The following is a 24,906-nucleotide window of genomic DNA, read 5'->3' as shown; positions in this document are numbered from 1 at the left end:
TATACTCATGCAATTTTTGTTTTTAGGAGAGAATGTGCCTGCTGAAAAAAACATTATTTTAAAAAAAGTGCATTGCAGAATACCAGGAATTTGCTGTGGGACACCTTGAAAACTTTCATACAGATTATTTGCACAAAACGTACAGTGAGTTGTTGTGGCCGAGTGGTTAAGGCGATGGACTAGAAATTCATTGGGGTCTCCCCGCGCAGGTTCGAATCCTGCCAACAACGAGAACCTTTTTAACATCCGCTACAATTTCAGAAGTTAACCTTTAGAATTTCTTCCATGTCAGTTTTATAAATAGGTGGCTTATTTTGGTGTCACTATTGCCCTTTCACATATTTATTATCGCTACCCCTTTCATATCTTTGCTATAACTCTCGTCCTACATTAGTGCTGGTGCAAACACTTCAAATTATTATACCCTGGCTCTCTCAGTCATACCATTCATGCACTTGAAACTTACTTTACCAATAAAAGAAGCAAATAGAAAAATAAAACAAAAGTGCTTGCTGGATTAGGCAAACACACTTCATAAAACTGCATTTTCTTTTCTATTCTCCCCATGTTACAAGCTTAACTGCTCCCTGTGTAATTTCTCTTAGCCTGCTGTCCCAGGAAGAGAATTTTATCTACAGGCTCTTTCCGTGTTTTTTTCCTAGTCTTTGTTTCCCTTTTCTTAGATTTGTAACTGTTCCTTTACGTGCTCTATTTAGGCGCCGTTAATCTCATTTGAGCTCCTTGTACCTGCTGCTGTTTTCTCCACACCTCATACTGCCTTTTCCCTCTTTCTCTCTTTCTCTGAGGTTGGTGGCTACTTTCCAAAGCTTCTGATGCCCCAATGTTCCTTCATCTTGTTGTCAGACGTGAATTGGAAAAGCAACCAAATTAACAAGCCTTTACCACTCATACATGGCAGAGGTTTATACTTTAATTCAATGAGCTAAGAAAAGCGTGTTGTGGGGCCCATACGAGCCATGGTGCTTGCTTCATCATAATTGGGCACGCAGTCATTAGCCACAGCTCTGATCATGGGTCACTGAGGTCAGTTTCAATAATTCCTCAAAAACCTATCCATGCAGTCCCCCCTAACTGTGTAGTTATCTTGCTTTACTGCTGTTTGTGTGATTAGCTGGGAGGAGCTCACGGCAGCATCCTCCCTATAAAAGTGTAGATGGACCGCTCCTTAACTTTTTCTTGCTTCACATACAGATGGCTTGAGGATGTACAGGGGAGATGCAGGTCTAATAGACAGAATAGAAGATCTGCGCCAGGTGTGTTTCTCTGCATTGGTGTCCCATCACAGGCCCACAAGTGTATGTGTGATCTTTGACTTCTGGCAGTTCACAAGCAGGCGGCCAGGAAACGGTTTCAGCCTATCAACCACTGAGGAGACAAACCCTTTGTATAAGGAATGAGGAAGCAATGAACACATTCAGCCTATCACAGGAGTTCCCTGAGTGTTTCGAATTATAAATTCTCCATGTCACTGTATGTTATTGAGCCCAAGTAGCTCGCCGTGATCGTATAGTGGTTAGTACTCTGCGTTGTGGCCGCAGCAACCTCGGTTCGAATCCGAGTCACGACATTGTGGTTGGCAATGTCACGGCAGTTGGGTTTTTCTTTTACAGAATTACCAAATGTACCAGTTGTTTTTGTAAAATGTCTATTAAAAACAGATCCTTTAAAATATTTAAACGATCTAACGACAAATTATTTAAACACACATGATTATAAGATGTAGCTTTATTTTTGTTTTTAGGAGAGAATGTGCCTGCTGAAAAAAACATTATTTTTAAAAAGTGCATTGCAGGATATCAGGAATTTTCTGTGGAACACCTTGAAAACTTTCATACAGATTATTTGCCCCAAACTTACAGTCAGTTGTTGTGGCCGAGTGGTTAAGGCGATAGACTAGAAATCCATTGGGGTCCCCCCGCGCAGGTTTGAATCCTGCCAACAACGAGAAACTTTTTAACATCGGCTACAATTTCAGAAGTTAACCTTTATAATTTCTTCAATGTCAGTTTTATAAATAGGTGGCTTATTTTGGTGTCACTATTGCCCTTTCACATATTTATTATCGCTACCCCTTCCATATCTTTGCTATAACTCTCGTCCTACATTAGCGCTGGTGCAAACACTTCAAATTATTATACCCTGGCTCTCTCAGTCATACCATTCATGCATTTGAAACTTACTTTACCAATAAAAGAAGCAAATAGAAAAATAAAACAAAAGTGCTTGCTGGATTAGGCAAACACACTTCATAAAACCACATTTTCTTTTCTATTCTCCCCGTGTTACAAGCTTAACTGCTCCCTGTGTAATTTCTCTTAGCCTGCTGTCCCAGGAAGAGAATTTTATCAACAGGCTCTTTCCGTGTTTTTTTCCTAGTCTTTCTTTCCCTTTTCTTAGATTTGTAACTGTTCCTTTATGTGCTCTATTTAGGCGCCATTAATCTCATTTGAGCTCCTTGTACCTGCTGCTGTTATCTCCACACCTCATACTGCCTTTTCCCTCTTTCTCTCTTTCTCTGAGGTTGGTGGCTACTTTCCAAAGCTTCTGATGCCCCAATGTTCCTTCATCTTGTTGTCAGACGTGAATTGGAAAAGCAACCAAATTAACAAGCCTTTACCACTCATACATGGCAGAGGTTTATACTTTAATTCAATGAGCTAAGAAAAGCGTGTTGTGGGGCCCCTACGAGCCATGGTCCTTGCTTCATCATAATTGGGCGCGCAGTCATTAGCCACAGCTCTGATCATGGGTCATTGAGGTCAGTTTCAATAATTCCTCAAAAACCTAACCATGCAGTCCCCCCTAACTGTGTAGTTATCTTGCTTAACTGCTGTTTGTGTGATTAGCTGGGAGGAGCTCACGGCAGCATCCTCCCTATAAAAGTGTAGATGGACCGCTCCTTAACTTTTTCTTGCTTCACATACAGATGGCTTGAGGAGGTACAGGGGAGATGCAGGTCTAATAGACAGAATAGAAGATCTGCGCCAGGTGTGTTTCTCTGCATTGGTGTCCCATCACAGGCCCACAAGTGTATGTGTGATGTTTGACTTCTGGCAGTTCACAAGCAGGCGGCCAGGAAACGGTTTCAGCCTATCAACCACTGAGGAGACAAATCCTTTGTATAAGGAATGAGGAAGCAATGAACACATTCAGCCTATCACTGGAGTTCCCTGAGTGTTTCGAATTATAAATTCTCCATGTCTGTGTATGTTATTGAGCCCAAGTAGCTCGCCGTGATCGTTTAGTACTCTGCGTTGTGGCTGCAGCAACCTCGGTCCGAATCCGAGTCACGGCATTGTGGTTGGCAATATCACGGCATTTGGGTTTTTCTTTTACAGAATTACCAAATGTACCACGTGTTTTTGTAAAATGTCTATTAAAAACAGATCCTTTAAAATATTTAAACGATCTACTGACAAATTATTTAAACACACATGATTATAAGATGTAGCCTTATTTTTGTTTTTAGGAGAGAATGTGCCTGCTGAAAAAAACATTATTTTTAAAAAGTGCATTGCAGGATATCAAGATTATTTGCACAAAACTTAGAGTCAGTTGTTGTGGCCGAGTGGTTAAGGCGATGGACTAGAAATCCATTGGGGTCCCCACACGCAGATTTGAATCCTGCCAAAAACGAGAAACTTTTTAACATCGGCTACAATTTCAGAAGTTAACCTTTAGAATTTCTTCCATTTCAGTTTTATAAATAGGTGGCTTATTTTGGTGTCACTATTTCCCTTTCACATATTTATTATCGCTACCCCTTTCATATCTTTGCTATAACTCTCGTCCTACATTAGCGCTGGTGCAAACACTTCAAATTATTATACCCTGGCTCTCTCAGTCATACCATTCATGCACTTGAAACTTACTTTACCAATAAAAGAAGCAAATAGAAAAATAAAACAAAAGTGCTTGCTGGATTAGGCAAACACACTTCATAAAACTGCATTTTCTTTTCTATTCTCCCCGTGTTACAAGCTTAACTGCTCCCTGTGTAATTTCTCTTAGCCTGCTGTCCCAGGAAGAGAATTTTATCTACAGGCTCTTTCCGTGTTTTTTTCCTAGTCTTTCTTTCCCTTTTCTTAGATTTGTAACTGTTCCTTTATGTGCTCTATTTAGGCGCCATTAATCTCATTTGAGCTCCTTGTACCTGCTGCTGTTTTCTCCACACCTCACACTGCCTTTTCCCTCTTTCTCTCTTTCTCTGAGGTTGGTGGCTACTTTCCAAAGCTTCTGATGCCCCAATGTTCCTTCATCTTGTTGTCAGACGTGAATTGGAAAAGCAACCAAATTAACAAGCCTTTACCACTCATACATGGCAGAGGTTTATGCTTTAATTGAGCTAAGAAAAGCATGTTGTGGGGCCCCTACGAGCCATGGTGCTTGCTTCATCATAATTGGGCGCGCAGTCATTAGCCACAGCTCTGATCATGGGTCACTGAGGTCAGTTTCAATAATTCCTCAAAAACCTAACCATGCAGTCCCCCCTAACTGTGTAGTTATCTTGCTTTACTGCTGTTTGTGTGATTAGCTGGGAGGAGCTCACGGCAGCATCCTCCCTATAAAAGTGTAGATGGACCGCTCCTTAACTTTTTCTTGCTTCACATACAGATGGCTTGAGGAGGTACAGGGGAGATGCAGGTCTAATAGACAGAATAGAAGATCTGCGCCAGGTGTGTTTCTCTGCATTGGTGTCCCATCACAGGCCCACAAGTGTATGTGTGATCTTTGACTACTGCCAGTTCACAAGCAGGCGGCCAGGAAACGGTTTCAGCCTATCAACCACTGAGGAGACAAAGCCTTTGTATAAGGAATGAGGAAGCAATGAACACATTCAGCCTATCACTGGAGTTCCCTGAGTGTTTCGAATTATAAATTCTCCATGTCACTGTATGTTATTGACCCCAAGTAGCTCGCCGTGATCGTATAGTGGTTAGTACTCTGCGTTGTGGCTGCAGCAACCTTGGTTCGAATCCGAGTTACGGCATTGTGGATGGCAATGTCACGGCAGTTGGGTTTTTCTTTTACAGAATTACCAAATGTACCAGTTGTTTTTGTAAAATGTCTATTAAAAACAGATCCTTTAAAATATTTAAATGATCTAACGACAAATTATTTAAACACACATGATTATAAGATGTAGCCTTATTTTTGTTTTTAGGAGAGAATGTGCCTGCTGAAAAAAACATTTTTTTAAAAGTGCATTGCAGGATATCAGGAATTTGCTGTGGCACACCTTGAAAACTTTCATACAGATTATTTGCACAAAACTTACAGTCAGTTGTTGTGGCCGAGTGGTTAAGGCGATGGACTAGAAATCCATTGGGGTCCCCCCGCGCAGGTTCGAATCCTGCCAACAACGAGAAACTTTTTAACATCGGCTACAATTTCAGAAGTTAACCTTTAGAATTTCTTCCATGTCAGTTTTATAAATAGGTGGCTTATTTTGGTGTCACTATTGCCCTTTCACATATTTATTATCGCTACCCCTTTCATATCTTTGCTATAACTCTCGTCCTACATTAGCGCTGGTGCAAACACTTCAAATTATTATACCCTGGCTCTCTCAGTCATACCATTCATGGACTTGAAACTTACTTTACCAATAAAAGAAGCAAATAGAAAAATAAAACAAAAGTGCTTGCTGGATTAGGCAAACACACTTCATAAAACTGCATTTTCTTTTCTATTCTCCCCGTGTTACAAGCTTAACTGCTCCCTGTGTAATTTCTCTTAGCCTGCTGTCCCAGGAAGAGAATTTTATCTACAGGCTCTTTCCGTGTTTTTTTCCTAGTCTTTCTTTCCCTTTTCTTAGATTTGTAACTGTTCCTTTATGTGCTCTATTTAGGCGCCATTAATCTCATTTGAGCTCCTTGTACCTGCTGCTGTTTTCTCCACACCTCATACTGCCTTTTCCCTCTTTCTCTCTTTCTCTGAGGTTGGTGGCTACTTTCCAAAGCTTCTGATGCCCCAATGTTCCTTCATCTTGTTGTCAGACGTGAATTGGAAAAGCAACCAAATTAACAAGCCTTTACCACTCATACATGGCAGAGGTTTATACTTTAATTGAGCTAAGAAAAGCGTGTTGTGGGGCCCCTACGAGCCATGGTGCTTGCTTCATCATAATTAGGCACGCAGTCATTAGCCACAGCTCTGATCTTGGGTCACTGAGGTCAGTTTCAATAATTCTTCAAAAACCTAACCATGCAGTCCCCCCTAACTGTGTAGTTATCTTGATTTACTGCTGTTTGTGTGATTAGCTGGGAGGAGCTCACGGCAGCATCTTCCCTATAAAAGTGTAGATGGACCGCTCCTTAACTCTTTCTTGCTTCACATACAGATGGCTTGAGGAGGTACGGGGGAGATGCAGGTCTACTAGACAGAATAGAAGATCTGAGCCAGGTGCGTTTCTCTGCATTGGTGTCCCATCACAGGCCCACAAGTGTATGTGTGATCTTTGACTCCTGCCAGTTCACAAGCAGGCGGCCAGGAAACAGTTTCAGCCTATCAACCACTGAGGAGACAAAGCCTTTGTATAAGGAATGAGGAAGCAATGAACACATTCAGCCTATCACAGGAGTTCCCTGAGTGTTCCGAATTATAAATTCTCCATGTCACTGTATGTTATTGAGCCCAAGTAGCTCGCCGTGATCGTATAGTGGTTAGTACTCTGCGTTGTGGCCGCAGCAACCTTGGTTCGAAGATGAGTTACGGCATTGTGGTTGGCAATGTCACAGCAGTTGGGTTTTTCTTTTACAGAATTACCAAATGTACCAGTTGTTTTTGTAAAATGTCTATTAAAAACAGATCCTTTAAAATATTTAAACGATCTAACGACAAATTATTTAAACACACATTATTATAAGATGTAGCTATATTGTACCTACTGACATAAATTATCGTTCTTGAACCTATTTGTGGTGGGGGGAATGGAGCTCTCCCCCATGCCAATCAAAATGCAGTTGCAGTTGAGTGACCTGTGTTGTGGCTGTCTAGAGGGAATGCACAAATGTAGCTGTCTCGCAGCCCAATCCAGACGTCAATTGGAGACAGGTTTTCAGGCAAATAGAGCAGTAAGTGCAGAGAAATGCTCACTTTCTAAAAATGGCATTTATAAAATAGTAAAGTTAAATCCAACCTCACCAGTAAATAGGATTTATCAATAAATAAATAAAGCTTCGCCTCTCTGATATGGAATTACCCCCCAAAAAGTATAAGGGAATACCCAATGCTAACCTATGAGAGGGGCAGACCTCACAGTAGTGAAAAATGTAATAGACTGTTTCGTACTACCAGGACATGCAAACTACCACAGTACATGTCTTACCTTTTACTTACATAGAATGATGCCCCTAGGACTACCTAGGGCCTACCTTTTGGTTAATTATATGTAATAAAATTGGAGTTTAAGATGGCAAGTAGTTTTAAATGGCAAGTCGAAGTGGCATTACACTGCAGCACAGGCACTGCAGTAGCAGGCTTGAGACCGGTTTGAAATGCTACTTTTTTGGGCGGCACAATCAGTTTCTGGGTATATGGTATATCTCTTTACAAGGGGCTTTAAAGTAAATTAAATCTGTCAGTCAGGTATACTACAATTACACACATGATTAGGGAAGAAGCACGTGCACTTCAGCACAATGATTAGAAGCGATAAATTGATTAGAGTCCTAAGGCCAACAAAAAGATACAGCCAAATGCGTAGGTGAAAAGCAATAAGGTAGGGTTGAGACCACCTTAAGAATGCAAGGTCTAACAAAAACGAACTAAGGATAACATGAGTAAAACATCAGGTTTCTCTACGGCATTTGGTTAGACAAGTGTGCCTTCTTTTATCTTCCATAAATGCAATCTTTCCCGGACCCCTTTATTATATAGCTCTTCAAGTAAAAAAGATAAAGCACTTACAAAGGAGCCTCAAATACTCAAAGATGGTAGACTTCTGTTATATGGGCCATAGACTAAAAGCAGCACGAAAACAGAGTGCAATAGGGTCCCAAAAACTTGAGTGCCACATGAGAGTATGCATGAAAGCCTATCCTTTTCCAAACTAGAGATATACTCATGCAATTTTTGTTTTTAGGAGAGAATGTGCCTGCTGAAAAAAACATTATTTTTAAAAAGTGCATTGCAGGATATCAGGAATTTGCTGTGGGACACGTTGAAAACTTTCATACAGATTATTTGCACAAAACTTACAGTCAGTTGTTGTGGCCGAGTGGTTAAGGCGATGGACTAGAAATCCATTGGGGTCCCCCCGCGCAGGTTCGAATCCTGAAAACAACGAGAAACTTTTTAACATCGGCTACAATTTCAGAAGTTAACCTTTAGAATTTCTTCCATGTCAGTTTTATAAATAGGTGGCTTATTTTGGTGTCACTATTGCCCTTTCATATATTTATTATCGCTACCCCTTTCATATCTTTGCTATAACTCTCGTCCTACATTAGCGCTGGTGCAAACACTTCAAATTATTATACCCTGGCTCTCTCAGTCATACCATTCATGCACTTGAAACTTACTTTACCAATAAAAGAAGCAAATAGAAAAATAAAACAAAAGTGCTTGCTGGATTAGGCAAACACACTTCATAAAACTGCATTTTCTTTTCTATTCTCCCCGTGTTACAAGCTTAACTGCTCCCTGTGTAATTTCTCTTAGCCTGCTGTCCCAGGAAGAGAATTATATCTACAGGCTCTTTCCGTGTTTTTTTCCTAGTCTTTCTTTCCCTTTTCTTAGATTTGTAACTGTTCCTTTATGTACTCTATTTAGGCGCCATTAATCTCATTTGAGCTCCTTGTACCTGCTGCTGTTTTCTCCACACCTCATGCTGCCTTTTCCCTCTTTCTCTCTTTCTCTGAGGTTGGTGTCTACTTTCCAAAGCTTCTGATGCCCCAATGTTCCTTCATCTTGTTGTCAGACGTGAATTGGAAAAGCAACCAAATTAACAAGCCTTTACCACTCATACATGGCTGAGGTTTATACTTTAATTCAATGAGCTAAGAAAAGCGTGTTGTGGGGCCCCTACGAGCCATGGTGCTTGCTTCATCATAATTGGGCACGCAGTCATTAGCCACAGCTCTGATCATGGGTCACTGAGGTCAGTTTCAATAATTCCTCAAAAACCTAACCATGCAGTCCCCCCTAACTGTGTAGTTATCTTGCTTTACTGCTGTTTGTGTGATTAGCTGGGAGGAGCTCACGGCAGCATCCTCCCTATAAAAGTGTAGATGGACCGCTCCTTAACTCTTTCTTGCTTCACATACAGATGGCTTGAGGAGGTACAGGGGAGATTTAGGTCTACTAGACAGAATAGAAGATCTGCGCCAGGTGTGTTTCTCTGCATTGGTGTCCCATCACAGGCCCACAATTGTATGTGTGATCTTTGACTCCTGGCAGTTCACAAGCAGGCGGCCAGGAAACAGTTTCAGCCTATCAACCACTGAGGAGACAAAGCCTTTGTATAAGGAATGAGGAAACAATGAACACATTCAGCCTATCACAGGAGTTCCCTGAGTGTTCCGAATTATAAATTCTCCATGTCACTGTATGTCATTGTACCCAAGTAGCTCGTCGTGATCGTATAGTGGTTAGTACTCTGCATTGTGGCTGCAGCAACCTCGGTTTGAATCTGAGTCACGGCATTGTGGTTGGCAATGTCACGGCAGTTGGGTTTTTCTTTTACAGAATTACCAATTGTACCAGTTGTTTTTGTAAAATGTCTATTAAAAACAGATCCTTTAAAATATTTAAACGATCTAACGACAAATTATTTAAACACACATGATTATAAGATGTAGCTATATTGTACCTACTGACATAAATTATCGTTCTTGAACCTATTTACGGTGGGGGAATGGAGCTCTCCCCCATGCCAATCAGAATGCAGATGAATGCAGTTGCTTTGAGTGACCTGTGTTGTGGCTGTCTAGAGGGAATGCACAAGTGTAGCTGTCTCGCAGCCCAATCCAGACGTCAATTGGAGACAGGTTTTCAGGCAAATAGAGCAGTAAGTGCAGAGAAATGCTCACTCTCTAAAAATGGCATTTATAAAATAGTAAAGTTAAATCCAACCTCACCAGTAAATAGGATTTATCAATAAATAAATAAAGCTTCTGCTCTCTGATATGGAATTACCCCCCAAAAAGTATAAGGGAATACCCAATGCTAACCTATGAGAGTGGCAGACCTCACAGTAGTGAAAAATGTAATAGACTGTTTGGTACTACCAGGACGTGCAGACCACCACAGTACATGTCTTACCTTTTACTTACATAGCATGATGCCCCTAGGACTACCTAGGGCCTACCTTTTGGTTAATTATATGTAATAAAATTGGAGTTTAAGGCTTGGCAAGTAGTTTTAAATGGCAAGTCGAAGTGGCAGTACACTGCAGCACAGGCACTGCAGTAGCAGGCTTGAGACAGGTTTGAAATGCTACTTTTTTGGGCGGCACAATCAGTTCCTGGGTATATGGTATACCACTTTACAAGGGGCTTTCAAGTCAATTAAATCTGTCAGTCAGGTATACTCCAATTACACACATGATTAGGGAAGAAGCACGTGCACTTCAGCACTGATTAGTAGCGATAAAGTGATCAGAGTCCTAAGGCCAACAAAAAGATACAGCAAAATGCGTAGGTGAAAAGCAATAAGGTAGGGTTGAGGCCACCTTAAGAATGCAAGGTCTAACAAAAACAAACTAAGGATAACATGAGTAAAACATCAGGTTTCTCTACGGCATTTGGTGAGATAAGGGTGCCTTCTTTTATCTTCCATAAATGCAATCTTTCCCTGACCCCTTTATTATATAGCTCTTCAAGTAAAAAAGATAAAGCACTTACAAAGGAGCCTCAAATACTCAAAGATGGTAGACTTCTGTAATATGGGCCATAGACTAAAAGCAGAACGAAAACAGAGTGCAATAGTGTCCCAAAAACTTGAGAGCCACATGAGAGTATGCATGAAAGCCGATCCTTTTCCAAACTAGAGATATACTCATGCAATTTTTGTTTTTAGGAGAGAATGTGCCTGCTGAAAAAAACATTATTTTAAAAAAGTGAATTGCAGAATACAAGGAATTTGCTGTGGGACACCTTGAAAACTTTCATACAGATTATTTGCACAAAACTTACAGTCAGTTGCTGTGGCCGAGTGGTTAAGGCGATGGACTAGAAATCCATTGGGGTCTCCCTGCGCAGGTTCGAATCCTGCCAATAACGAGAAACTTTTAACATCGGCTACAATTTCAAAAGTTAACCTTTAGTATTTCTTCCATGTCAGTTTTATAAATACGTGGCTTATTTTGGTGTCACTATTGCCCTTTCACATATTTATTATCGCTACCGCTTTCATATCTTTGCTATAACTCTCGTCCTACATTAGCGCTGGTGCAAACGCTTCAAATTATTATACCCTGGCTCTCTCAGTCATACCTGGGCATGCACTTGAAACTTACTTTACCAATAAAAGAAGCAAACAAAAATAAAACAAAAGTGCTTGCTTGATTAGGCAAACACACTTCATAAAACTGCATTTTCTTTTCTATTCTCCCCGTGTTACAAGCTTAACTGCTCCCTGTGTAATTTCTCTTAGCCTGCTGTCCCAGGAAGAGAATTTTATCTACAGGCTCATTCTGTGTTTTTTTCCTAGTCTTTCTTTCCCTTTTCTGAGATTTGTAACTGTTCCTTTACGTGCTCTATTTAGGCGCCATTAATCTCATTTGAGCTCCTTGTACCTGCTGCTGTTTTCTCCACACCTCATACTGCCTTTTCCCTCTTTCTCTCTTTCTCTAAGGTTGGTGGCTACTTTCCAAAGCTTCTGATGCCCCAATGTTCCTTCATCTTGTTGTCAGACGTGAATTGGAAAAGCAACCAAATTACCAAGCATTTACCACTCACACATGGCAGAAGTTTATATTTTAATTCAATGAGCTAAGAAAAGCGTGTTGTGGGGCCCCTACGAGCCATGGTGCTTGCTTCATCATAATTAGGCACGCAGTCATTAGCCACAGCTCTGATCATGGGTCACTGAGGTCAGTTTCAATAATTCCTCAAAAACCTAACCATGCAGTCCCCCCTAACTGTGTAGTTATCTTGCTTTACTGCTGTTTGTCTGATTAGCTGGGAGGAGCTCACGGCAGCATCCTCCCTATAAAAGTGTAGATGGACCGCTCCTTAACTCTTTCTTGCTTCACATACAGATGGCTTGAGGAGGTACAGGGGAGATGCAGGTCTAATAGACGGAATAGAAGATCTGTGTCAGGTGTGTTTCTCTGCATTGGTGTCCCATCACAGGCCCACAAGTGTATGTGTGATCTTTGACTCCTGGCAGTTCACAAGCAGGCCGCCAGGAAACGGTTTCAGCCTATCAACCACTGAGGAGACAAAGCCTTTGTATAAGGAATGAGGAAGCAATTAACACATTCAGCCTATCACAGGAGTAGCCCTGAGTGTTCCAAATTATAAATTCTCCATGTCACTGAATGTTATTGACCCCGAGTAGCTCGCCGTGATCGTATAGTGGTTAGTACTCTGCGTTGTGGCTGCAGCAACCTCGGTTCGAATCCGAGTCACGGCATCGTGGTTGGCAATGTCACCGCAGTTGGGTTTTTCTTTTACAGAATTACCAAATGTACCAGTTGTTTTTGTAAAATGTCTATTAAAAACAGATCCTTTTAAATATTTAAACAACCTAACGACAAATTATTTAAACACACATGATTATAAGATGTAGCTATATTGTACATACTGACATAAATTATCGTTCTTGAACCTATTTGCGGTGGGGGGAACAGAGCTCTCCCCCATGCCAATCAGAATGCAGATGAATGCAGTTGCAGTTGAGTGACCTGTGTTGTGGATGTCTAGAGGGAATGCACAAATGTAGCTGTCTCGCAGCCCAATCCAGACGTCAATTGGAGACAGGTTTTCAGGCAAATAGAGCAGTAAGTGCAGAGAAATGCTCACTCTCTAAAAATGGCATTTATAAAATAGTAAAGTTAAATCCAACCTCACCAGTAAATAGGATTTATCAATAAATAAATAAAGCTTCTCCTCTCTGATAGGGAATTACCCCCCAAAAAGTATAAGGGAATACCCAATGCTAACCTATGAGAGGGGCAGACCTCAAAGTAGTGAAAAATGTAATAGACTGTTTGGTACTACCAGGACATGCAAACTACCACAGTACATGTCTTACCTTTTTCTTACATAGCATGATGCCCCTAGGACTACCTAGGGCCTACCTTAGGGGCTAATTATATGTAATAAAATTGAAGTTTAAGGCTTGGCAAGTAGTTTTAAATGGCAAGTTGAAGTGGCAGTACACTGCAGCACAGGCACTGCAGTAGCAGGCTTGAGACAGGTTTGAAATGCTACTTCTTTGGTCGGCGCAATCAGTCCCTGAGTATATGTTCTACCACTTTACAAGGGGCTTTCAAGTAAATTAAATCTGTCAGTCAGGTATACTCCAATTACACACATGATTAGGGAAGAAGCACGTGCACTTCAGCACTGATTAGTAGCGATAAAGTGATCAGAGTCCTAAGGCCAACAAAAAGATACAGCAAAATGCGTAGGTGAAAAGCAATAAGGTAGGGTTGAGGCCACCTTAAGAATGCAAGGTCTAACAAAAACAAACTAAGGATAACATGAGTAAAACATCAGGTTTCTCTACGGCATTTGGTGAGATAAGGGTGCCTTCTTTTATCTTCCATAAATGCAATCTTTCCCTGACCCCTTTATTATATAGCTCTTCAAGGAAAAAAGATAAAGCACTTACAAAGGAGCCTCAAATACTCAAAGATGGTAGACTTCTGTAATATGGGCCATAGACTAAAAGCAGCACGAAAACAGAGTGCAATAGGGTCCCAAAAACTTGAGTGCCACATGAGAGTATGCATGAAAGCCTATCCTTTTCCAAACTAGAGATATACTCATTCAATTTTTGTTTTTAGGAGAGAATGTGCCTGCTGAAAAAACCATTATTTTTAAAAAGTGCATTGCAGAATATCAGGAATTTGCTGTGGAACACCTTGAAAACTTGCATACAGATTACTTGCACAAAACTTACAGTCAGTTGTTGTGGCCGAGTGGTTAAGGTGATGGACTAGAAATCCATTGGGGTCTCCCTGCGCAGGTTTGAATCCTGCCAACAACGAGAATCTTTTTAACATCGGCTACAATTTCAGAAGTTAACCTTTAGTATTTCTTCCATGTCAGTTTTATAAATAGGTGGCTTATTTTGGTGTCACTATTGCCCTTTCACATATTTATTATCGCTACCCCTCTCATATCTTTGCTATAACTCTCGTCCTACATTAGCGCTGGTCTAAACGCTTCAAATTATTATACCCTGGCTCTCTCAGTCATACCATTCATGCACTTGAAACTTACTTTACCAATAAAAGAAGCAAGTAGAAAAATAAAATAAAAGTGCTTGCTGGATTAGGCAAACACACTTCATAAAACTGCATTTTCTTTTCTATTCTCCCCATGTTACAAGCTTAACTGCTCCCTGTGTAATTTCTCTTAGCCTGCTGTCCCAGGAAGAGAATTTTATCTACACGCTCTTTCTGTGTTTTTTCCTAGTCTTTCTTTCCCTTTTCTTAGATTTGTAACTGTTCCTTTACGTGCTCTATTTAGGCGCCATTAATATCATTTGAGCTCCTTGTACCTGCTGCTGTTTTCTCCACACCTCCTACTGCCTTTTCCCTCTTTCTCTCTTTCTCTGAGGTTGGTGGCTACTTTCCAAAGCTTCTGATGCCCCAATGTTCCTTCATCTTGTTGTCAGACATGAATTGGAAAAGCAACCAAATTAACAAATCATTACCACTCACACATGGCAGAAGTTTATACTTTAATTCAATGAGCTAAGAAAAGCGTGTTGTGGGGCCCCTACGAGCCATGGTGCTTGCTTCATCATAATTAGGCACGCAGTCATTAGCCACAGCTCTGATCATGGGTCACTGAGGTCAGTTTCAATAATTCCTCAAAAACCTAACCATGCAGTCCCCCTAACTGTGTAGTTATCTTGCTTTACTGCTGTTTGTGTGATTAGCTGGGAGGAGCTCACGGCAGCATCCTCCCTATAAAAGTGTAGATGGACCTCTCCTTAACTCTTTCTTGCTTCACATACAGATGGCTTGAGGAGGTACAGGGGAGATGCAGGTCTAATAGACAGAAAAGAAGATCTGCGCCAGGTGTGTTTCTCTGCATTGGTGTCCCATCACAGGCCCACAAGTGTATGTGTGATCTTTGACTCCTGGCAGTTCACAAGCAGGCGGCCAGGAAACGGTTTCAGCCTATCAACCACTGAGGAGACAAAGCCTTTGTATAAGGAATGAGGAAGCAATGAACACATTCAGCCTATCACAGGAGTAGCCCTGAGTGTTCCGAATTATAAATACTCCATGTCACTGTATGTTATTGAGCCCAAGTAGCTCTCCGTGATCGTATAGTGGTTAGTACTCTGCGTTGTGGCTGCAGCAACCTCAGTTCGAATCCGAGTCAAGGCATTGTGGTTGGCAATGTCACAGCAGTTGGGTTTTTCTTTTACAGAATTACCAAATGTACCAGTTGTTTTTGAAAAATGTCTATTAAAACAGATCCTTTTCAATATTTAAAAGATCTAACGACAAATTATTTAAACACACATGATTATAAGATGTAGCTATATTGTACCTACTGACATAAATTATCGTTCTTGAACCTATTTGCGGTGGGGGGAACGGAGCTCTCCCCCATGCCAATCAGAATGCAGATGAATTCAGTTGCAGTTGAGTGACCTGTGTTGTGGCTGTCTAGATGGAATGCACAAATGTAGCTGTCTCGCAGCCCAATCCAGACGTCAATTGGAGACAGGTCACCCAGGCCCTCGTCACCAGCCGACTGGACTACGGCAACGCCCTCTACGCCGGAACCATCGCCAAGCTCCAGAAGAGAGTCCAGCGGATCCAGAACGCCTCAGCCAGACTCATCCTTGACATCCCACGAAACAGCCACATCTCCGGACACCTAAGAGACCTTCATTGGCTTCCCGTCAACAAGAGAATCACCTTCCGCCTCCTCACCCACGCACACAAAGCCCTACACGATCAAGGCCCGAGCTACCTCAACACCCGAATCAACTTCCACGCTCCCAAACGTCACCTCCGCTCAGCCATCCGCGCTCTCGCCACCGTCCCACGCATCCGCAGAGCGACAACAGGAGGAAGGTCCTTCTCCTACCTGGCCGCCAAGACCTGGAACTCCCTCCCAGCCGACCTGCGCCTGACCCAAGCCCACCTCTCCTTCAGGAAGAAGCTCAAGACCTGGCTGTTCGAGCAGTAACGGCACCCCCCCCCCCCCCAAGCGCCTTGAGACCCTACGGGTAAGTAGTGCGCTCTATAAATGTCACTGATTGATTGATTGATTGAGGTTTTCAGTCAAATAGAGCAGTAAGTGCAGAGAAATGCTCACTCTCTAAAAATGGCATTTATAAAATAGTAAAGTTAAATCCAACCTCACCAGTAAATAGGATTTATCAATGAATAAATACAGCTTCTCCTCTCTGATATGGAATTACCCCCCAAAAAGTATAAGGGAATACCCAATCTTAACCTATGAGAGGGGCAGACCTCACAGTAGTGAAAAATGTAATAGACTGTTTGTTACTACCAGGACATGCAAACTACCACAGTACATGTCTTACCTTTTACTTACATAGCATGTTGCCCCTAGGACTACCTAGGGCCTACCTTAGGGGTTAATTATATGTAATAAAATTGGAGTTTAAGGCTTGGCAAGTAGTTTTCAATGGCAAGTCGAAGTGGCAGTACACTGCAGCACAGGCACTGCAGTAGCAGGCTTGAGACAGGTTTGAAATGCTACTTCTTTGGGCGGCACAATCAGTCCCTGGGTATATGGTATACCACTTTACAAGGGGCTTTCAAGTAAATTAATTCTGTCAGTCAGGTATACTCCAATTACACACATGATTCGGGAAGAAGCACGTGCACTTCAGCACTGATTAGTAGCGATAAAGTGATCAGAGTCCTAAGGCCAACAAAAAGATACAGCAAAATGCGGAGGTGAAAAGCAATAAGGTGGGGTTGAGACCACCTTAAGAATGCAAGGTCTAACAAAAACGAACTAAGGATAACATGAGTAAAACATCAGGTTTCTCTACGGCATTTGGTGAGACAAGTTTGCCTTCTTTTATCTTCCATAAATGCAATCTTTCCCTGACCCCTTTATTATATAGCTCTTCACGGAAAAAAGATAAAGCACTTACAAAGGAGCCTCAAATACTCAAAGATGGTAGACTTCTGTAATATGGGCCATAGACTAAAAGCAGCACGAAAACAGAGTGCAATAGGGTCCGAAAAACTTGAGTGCCACATGAGAGTATGCATGAAAGCCTATCCTTTTCCAAACTAGAGATATACTCATGCAATTTTTGTTTTTAGGAGAGAATGTGCCTGCTGAAAAAAACATTATTTTTAAAAAGTGCATTGCAGAATATCAGGAATTTGCTGTGGGACACCTTGAAAACTTTCATACAGATTATTTGCACAAAACTTACAGTCAGTTGTTGTGGCCGAGTGGTTAAGGCGATGGACTAGAAATCCATTGGGGTCTCCACGCGCAGGTTCGAATCCTGCCAACAACGAGAATTTTTTTTAACATCGGTTACAATTTCAGAAGTTAACCTTTAGTATTTCTTGCATGTCAGTTTTATAAATAGGTGGCTTATTTTGGTGTCACTATTGCCCTTTCACATATTTATTATCGCTACCGCTTTAATATCTTTGCTATAACTCTCGTCCTACATTAGCGCTGGTGCAAACGCTTCAAATTATTATACCCTGGCTCTCTCAGTCATACCTGTGCATGCACTTGAAACTTACTTTACCAATAAAAGAAGCAAACAGAAAAATAAAATAAAAGTGCTTGCTGGATTAGGCAAACACACTTCATAAAACTGCATTTTCTTTTCTATTCTCCCCGTGTTACAAGCTTAACTGCTCCCTGTGTAATTTCTCTTAGCCTGCTGTCCCAGGAAGTGAATTTTATCTACAGGCTCTTTCTGTGTTTTTTTCCCAGTCTTTCTTTCCCTTTTCTGAGATTTGTAACTGTTCCTTTACGTGCTCTATTTAGACGCCATTAATCTCACTTGAGCTCCTTGTACCTGCTGCTGTTTTCTCCACACCTCATACTGCCTTTTCCCTCTTTCTCTCTTTCTCTGAGGTTGGTGGCTACTTTCCAAAGATTCTGATGCCCCAATGTTCCTTCATCTTGTTGTCAGGCGTGAAATGGAAAAGCAACCAAATTAACAAGCATTTACCACTCACACATGGCAGAAGTTTATACTTTAATTCAATGAGCTAAGAAAAGCGTGTTGTGGGGCCCCTACGAGCCATGGTGCTTGCTTCATCATAATTAGGCACGCACTCATTAGCCACAGCTCTGATCATGGGTCACTGAGGTCAGTTTCAATAATTCCTCAAAAACCTAACCATGCAGTCCCCCTAACTGTGTAGTTATCTTGCTTTACTGCTGTTTGTGTAATTAGCTGTGAGGAGCTCACGGCAGCATCCTCCCTATAAAAGTGTAGATGGACCTCTCCTTAACTCTTTCTTGCTTCACATACAGATGGCTTGAGGAGGTACAGGGGAGATGCAGGTCTAATAGACAGAATAGAAGATCTGCGCCAGGTGTGTTTCTCTGCATTGGTGTCCCATCACAGGCCCACAAGTGTATGTGTGATCTTTGACTTCTGGCAGTTCACAAGCAGGCGGCCAGGAAACGGTTTCAGCCTATCAACCACTGAGGAGACAAAGCCTTTGTATAAGGAATGAGGAAGCAATGAACACATTCAGCCTATCACAGGAGTAGCCCTGAGTGTTCCGAATTATAAATTCTCCATGTCACTATATGTTATTGAGCCCAAGTAGCTCGCCGTGATCGTATAGTGGTTAGTACTCTGCGTTGTGGCCGCAGCAACCTCGGTTCGAATCCGAGTCACGGCATTGTGGTTGGCAATGTCATGGCAGTTGGGTTTTTCTTTTACAGAATTACCAAATGTACCAGTTGTTTTTGTAAAATGTCTATTAAAACAGATCCTTTTAAATATTTAAACAATCTAACGACAAATTATTTAAACACACATTATTATAAGATGTAGCTATATTGTACCTACTGACATAAATTAATCAATCAATCAATCAATCAATCATGCCATTTGTATAGCGCACTACTCACCCGGGAGGGTCTCAAGGCGCTTGGGGGGAGGGGTATGCTACTGCTCGAACAGCCAGGTCTTGAGTTGTTTCCTGAAGGCGAGATGGTCCTGGGTCAGCCGAAGGTGGATGGGGAGGGAGTTCCAAGTCTTGGCAGCCAGGTAAGAGAAGGATCTTCCTCCGGCGGTGGCTCTTCGGATGCGTGGTACGGCTGCGAGGGCGAGGCTGGTGGACCGTAGCTGGCGGGTGGGCGTGTAGAAGGTCAGGTGGTCGTTGAGGTACTTGGGGCCCAGGTCGTGGAGAGACTTGTGTGTGTTGGTGAGGAGCCGGAACGTGATCCTCTTGTCGACGGGGAGCCAGTGCAGGTTCCTCAGGTGGCTGGAGATGTGGCTGCGTCGGGGAACATCCAGGATGAGTCAGGCGGAGGCGTTCTAGATGCGCTGGAGTCTTTTCTGTAGCTTGGCTGTGGTTCCGGCGTAGAGGGCGTTTCCTTAGTCCAGTCGGCTAAATTATCGTTCTTGAACCTATTTGCGGTGGGGGGGAACGGAGCTCTCACCCATGCCAATCAGAATGCAGATGAATTCAGTTGCAGTTGAGTGACCTGTGTTGTGGCTGTCTAGATGGAATGCACAAATGTAGCTGTCTCGCAACCCAATCCAGACGTCAATTGGAGACAGGTTTTCAGGCAAATAGAGCAGTAAGTGCAGAGAAATGCTCACTCTCTAAAAATGACATTTATAAAATAGTAAAGTTAAATCCAACCTTACCAGTAAATAGGATTTATCAATAAATAAATAAAGCTTCTCCTCTCTGATATGGAATTACCCCCCAAAAAGTATAAGGGAATACCCAATGTTAACCTATGAGAGGGGCAGACCTCACAGTAGTGAAAAATATAATAGACTCTTTGGTACTACCAGGACATGCAAACTACCACAGTACATGTCTTACCTTTTACTTACATAGCATGATGCCCCTAGGACTACCTAGGGCCTACCTTAGGGGTTAATTATATGTAATAAAATTGGATTTTAAGGCTTGGCAAGTAGTTTTAAATGGCAAGTCGAAGTGGCAGTACACTGCAGCACAGGCACTGCAGTAGCAGGCTTGACACAGTTTGAAATGCTACTTCTTTGGGCGGCACAATCAGTCCCTGGGTATATGGTATACCACTTTACAAGGGGCTTTCAAGTAAATTAAATCTGTCAGTCAGGTATACTCCAATTACACACATGATTCGGGAAGAAGCACGTGCACTTCAACACTGATTAGTAGGGATAAAGTGATCAGAGTCCTAAGGCCAACAAAAAGATACAGCAAAATGCGGAGGTGAAAAGCAATAAGGTGGGGTTGAGACCACCTTAAGAATGCAAGGTCTAACAAAAACGAACTAAGGATAACATGAGTAAAACATCAGGTTTCTCTACGCAATTGGGTGAGACAAGTTTGCCTTCTTTTATCTTCCATAAATGCAATCTTTCCCGGATCCCTTCAATATATAGCTCTTCAAGGAAAAAAGATAAAGCACTTACAAAGGAGCCTCAAATACTCAAAGATGGTAGACTTCTGTAATATGGGCCATAAACTAAAAGCAGCGCGAAAACAGAGTGCAATAGGGTCCCAAAAACTTGAGTGCCACATGAGAGTATGCATGAAAGCCTATCCTTTTCCAAACTAGAGATATACTCATGCAATTTTTGTTTTTAGGAGAGAATGTGCCTGCTGAAAAAAACATTATTTTTAAAAAGTGAATTGCAGAATATCAGGAATTTGCTGTGGGACACCTTGAAAACTTTCATACAGATTATTTTCACAAAAAGTCAGTTGTTGTGGCCGAGTGGTTAAGGCGATGGACTAGAAATCCATTGGGGTCTCCCCGCGCAGGTTCGAATCCTGCCAACAACAAGAATTTTTTTTTAACATCGGCTACAATTTCAGAAGTTAACCTTTAGTATTTCTTCCATGTCAGTTTTATAAATAGGTGGCTTATTTTGGTGTCACTATTGCCCTTTCACATATTTATTATCGCTACCGCTTTCATATCTTTGCTATAACTCTCGTCCTACATTAGCGCTGGTGCAAACGCTTCAAATTATTATACCCTGGTTCTCTCAGTCATACCTGTTCATGCACTTGAAACTTACTTTACCAATAAAAGAAGCAAACAGAAAAATAAAATAAAAGTGCTTGCTGGATTAGGCAAACACACTTCATAAAACTGCATTTTCTTTTCTATTCTCCCCGTGTTACAAGCTTAACTGCTCCCTGTGTAATTTCTCTTAGCCTGCTGTCCCAGGAAGAGAATTTTATCTACAGGCTCTTTCCGTGTTTTTTTCCTAGTCTTTCTTTCCCTTTTCTTAGATTTGTAACTGTTCCTTTATGTGCTCTATTTAGGCGCCATTAATCTCATTTGAGCTCCTTGTACCTGCTGCTGTTTTCTCCACACCTCATACTTCCTTTTCCCTCTTTCTCTCTTTCTCTGAGGTTGGTGGCTACTTTCCAAAGATTCTGATGCCCCAATGTTCCTTCATCTTGTTGTCAGACGTGAATTGGAAAAGCAACCAAATTAACAAGCATTTACCACTCACACATGGCAGAAGTTTATAATTTAATTCAATGAGCTAAGAAAAGCGTGTTGTGGGGCCCCTACAAGCCATGGTGCTTGCTTCATCATAATTAGGCATGCAGTCATTAGCCACAGCTCTGATCATGGGTCACTGAGGTCAGTTTCAATAATTCCTCAAAAACCTAACCATGCAGTCCCCCCTAACTGTGTAGTTATCTTGCTTTACTGCTGTTTGTGTGATTAGCTGGGAGGAGCTCACGGCAGCATCCTCCCTATAAAAGTGTAGTTGGACCTCTCCTTAACTCTTTCTTGCTTCACATACAGATGGCTTGAGGAGGTACAGGGGAGATGCAGGTCTAATAGACAGAATAGAAGATCTGCGCCAGGTGTGTTTCTCTGCATTGGTGTCCCATCACAGGCCCACAAGTGTATGTGTGATCTTTGACTTCTGGAAGTTCACAAGCAGGCGGCCAGGAAACGGTTTCAGCCTATCAACCACTGAGGAGACAAAGCCTTTGTATAAGGAATGAGGAAGCAATGAACACATTCAGCCTATCACAGGAGTAGCCCTGAGTGTTCCGAATTATAAATTCTCCATGTCACTATATGTTATTGAGCCCAAGTAGCTCGCCGTGATCGTATAGTGGTTAGCACTCTGCGTTGTGGCCGCAGCAACCTCGGTTCGAATCCGAGTCACGGCATTGTGGTTGGCAATGTCATGGCAGTTGGGTTTTTCTTTTACAGAATTACCAAATGTACCAGTTGTTTTTGTAAAATGTCTATTAAAACAGATCCTTATAAATATTTAAACGATCTAACGACAAATTATTTAAACACACATGATTATAAGATGTAGCTATATTGTACCTACTGACATAAATTAATCAATCAATCAATCAATCAATCATGCCATTTGTATAGCGCACTACTCACCCGGGAGGGTCTCAAGGTGCTTGGGGGGAGGGGTCTGCTACTGCTCGAACAGCCAGGTCTTGAGTTGTTTCCTGAAGGCGAGATGGTCCTGGGTCAGCCGAAGGTGGATGGGGAGGGAGTTCCAAGTCTTGGCAGCCAGGTAAGAGAAGGATCTTCCTCCGGCGGTGGCTCTTCGGATGCGTGGTACGGCTGCGAGGGCGAGGCTGGTGGACCGTAGCTGGCGGGTGGGCGTGTAGAAGGTCAGGCGGTCGTTGAGGTACTTGGGGCACAGGTCGTGGAGAGACTTGTGTGTGTTGGTGAGGAGCCGGAACGTGATCCTCTTGTCGACGGGGAGCCAGTGCAGGTTCCTCAGGTGGCCGGAGATGTGGCTGCGTCAGGGGACATCCAGGATGAGTCGGGCGGAGGCGTTCTGGATGCGCTGGAGTCTTTTCTGTAGCTTGGCTGTGGTTCCGGCGTAGAGGGCGTTTCCTTAGTCCAGTCGGCTAAATTATCGTTCTTGAACCTATTTGCGGTGGGGGGAACGGAGCTCTCCCCCATGCCAATCAGAATGCAGATGAATTCAGTTGCAGTTGAGTGACCTGTGTTGTGGCTGTCTAGATGGAATGCACAAATGTAGCTGTCTCGCAACTCAATCCAGACGTCAATTGGAGACAGGTTTTCAGGCAAATAGAGCAGTAAGTGCAGAGAAATGCTCACTCTCTAGAAAATGACATTCATAAAATAGTAAAGTTAAATCCAACCTTACCAGTAAATAGGATTTATCAATAAATAAATAAAGCTTCTCCTCTCTGATATGGAATTACCCCCCAAAAAGTATAAGGGAATACCCAATGTTAACCTATGAGAGGGGCAGACCTCACAGTAGTGAAAAATGTAATAGACTGTTTGGTACTACCAGGACATGCAAACTACCACAGTACATGTCTTACCTTTTACTTACATAGCATGATGCCCCTAGGACTACCTAGGGCCTACCTTAGGGGTTAATTATATGTAATAAAATTGGAGTTTAAGGCTTGGCAAGTAGTTTTAAATGGCAAGTCGAAGTGGCAGTACACTGCAGCACAGGCACTGCAGTAGCAGGCTTGAGACAGTTTGAAATGCTACTTCTTTGGGCGGCATAATCAGTCCCTGGGTATATGGTATACCACTTTACAAGGGGATTTCAAGTAAATTAAATCTGTCAGTCAGGTATACTCCAATTACACACATGATTAGGGAAGATGCACGTGCACTTCAGCACTGATTAGTAGCGATAAAGTGATCAGTGTCCTAAGGCCAACAAAAAGATACAGAAAAATGCGGAGGTGAAAAGCAATAAGGTGGGGTTGAGACCACCTTAAGAATGCAAGGTCTAACAAAAACGAACTAAGGATAACATGAGTAAAACATCAGGTTTCTCTACGCAATTTGGTGAGACAAGTTTGCCTTCTTTTATCTTCCATAAATGCAATCTTTCCCGGATCCCTTCAATATATAGCTCTTCAAGGAAAAAAGATAAAGCACTTACAAAGGAGCCTCAAATACTCAAAGATGGTAGACTTCTGTAATATGGGCCATAAACTAAAAGCAGCGCGAAAACAGAGTGCAATAGGGTCCCAAAAACTTGAGTGCCACATGAGAGTATGCATGAAAGCCTATCGTTTTCCAAACTAGAGATATACTCATGCAATTTTTGTTTTTAGGAGAGAATGTGCCTGCTGAAAAAAACATTATTTTTAAAAAGTGAATTGCAGAATATCAGGAATTTGCTGTGGGACACCTTGAAAACTTTCATACAGATTATTTGCACAAAACTTACAGTCAGTTGTTGTGGCCGAGTGGTTAAGGCGATGGACTAGAAATCCATTGGTGTCTCCCCGCGCAGGTTCGAATCCTGGCAACAATGAGAATTTTTTTTAACATCGGCTACAATTTCAGAAGTTAACCTTTAGTATTTCTTCCATGTCAGTTTTATAAATACGTGGCTTATTTTGGTGTCACTATTGCCCTTTCACATATTTATTATCGCTACCGCTTTCATATCTTTGCTATAACTCTCGTCCTACATTAGCGCTGGTGCAAACGCTTCAAATTATTATACCCTGGCTCTCTCAGTCATACCTGTTCATGCACTTGAAACTTACTTTACCAATAAAAGAAGCAAACAGAAAAATAAAAT

General features: G+C 42.0%; 13 non-coding genes across 13 annotated transcripts; all 13 read left to right on the top strand.

Moving 5' to 3' along the window:
• Positions 1-148: 148 nt before the first annotated feature.
• On the top strand, positions 149-230 carry TRNAS-AGA (transfer RNA serine (anticodon AGA)). Its single transcript has one exon. It is a non-coding gene; the product is annotated as a tRNA-Ser (tRNA).
• Positions 231-1,516: 1,286 nt separating this feature from the next.
• Positions 1,517-1,588, top strand: TRNAH-GUG (transfer RNA histidin (anticodon GUG)). Its single transcript has one exon. It is a non-coding gene; the product is annotated as a tRNA-His (tRNA).
• A 295-nt stretch (positions 1,589-1,883) lies between these two features.
• TRNAS-AGA (transfer RNA serine (anticodon AGA)) lies at positions 1,884-1,965 on the top strand. Its single transcript has one exon. It is a non-coding gene; the product is annotated as a tRNA-Ser (tRNA).
• A 3,339-nt stretch (positions 1,966-5,304) lies between these two features.
• Positions 5,305-5,386, top strand: TRNAS-AGA (transfer RNA serine (anticodon AGA)). The gene has a single exon. It is a non-coding gene; the product is annotated as a tRNA-Ser (tRNA).
• Positions 5,387-8,228: 2,842 nt separating this feature from the next.
• On the top strand, positions 8,229-8,310 carry TRNAS-AGA (transfer RNA serine (anticodon AGA)). The gene has a single exon. It is a non-coding gene; the product is annotated as a tRNA-Ser (tRNA).
• A 2,854-nt stretch (positions 8,311-11,164) lies between these two features.
• Positions 11,165-11,246, top strand: TRNAS-AGA (transfer RNA serine (anticodon AGA)). Its single transcript has one exon. It is a non-coding gene; the product is annotated as a tRNA-Ser (tRNA).
• A 1,285-nt stretch (positions 11,247-12,531) lies between these two features.
• On the top strand, positions 12,532-12,603 carry TRNAH-GUG (transfer RNA histidin (anticodon GUG)). Its single transcript has one exon. It is a non-coding gene; the product is annotated as a tRNA-His (tRNA).
• Positions 12,604-14,102: 1,499 nt separating this feature from the next.
• Positions 14,103-14,184, top strand: TRNAS-AGA (transfer RNA serine (anticodon AGA)). The gene has a single exon. It is a non-coding gene; the product is annotated as a tRNA-Ser (tRNA).
• Positions 14,185-17,594: 3,410 nt separating this feature from the next.
• TRNAS-AGA (transfer RNA serine (anticodon AGA)) lies at positions 17,595-17,676 on the top strand. The gene has a single exon. It is a non-coding gene; the product is annotated as a tRNA-Ser (tRNA).
• Positions 17,677-18,964: 1,288 nt separating this feature from the next.
• On the top strand, positions 18,965-19,036 carry TRNAH-GUG (transfer RNA histidin (anticodon GUG)). The gene has a single exon. It is a non-coding gene; the product is annotated as a tRNA-His (tRNA).
• Positions 19,037-21,069: 2,033 nt separating this feature from the next.
• Positions 21,070-21,151, top strand: TRNAS-AGA (transfer RNA serine (anticodon AGA)). The gene has a single exon. It is a non-coding gene; the product is annotated as a tRNA-Ser (tRNA).
• Positions 21,152-22,441: 1,290 nt separating this feature from the next.
• TRNAH-GUG (transfer RNA histidin (anticodon GUG)) lies at positions 22,442-22,513 on the top strand. The gene has a single exon. It is a non-coding gene; the product is annotated as a tRNA-His (tRNA).
• Positions 22,514-24,551: 2,038 nt separating this feature from the next.
• TRNAS-AGA (transfer RNA serine (anticodon AGA)) lies at positions 24,552-24,633 on the top strand. The gene has a single exon. It is a non-coding gene; the product is annotated as a tRNA-Ser (tRNA).
• The last annotated feature ends 273 nt before the right edge of the window (positions 24,634-24,906 follow it).

Source organism: Lissotriton helveticus, chromosome 12, assembly GCF_964261635.1.
Source record: "Lissotriton helveticus chromosome 12, aLisHel1.1, whole genome shotgun sequence".
Taxonomy (NCBI): Eukaryota; Metazoa; Chordata; class Amphibia; order Caudata; family Salamandridae; genus Lissotriton; species Lissotriton helveticus.
The sequence above is the reverse complement of the archived record's forward strand: the minus strand, read 5'-3'. Positions and strand labels throughout refer to the sequence as shown.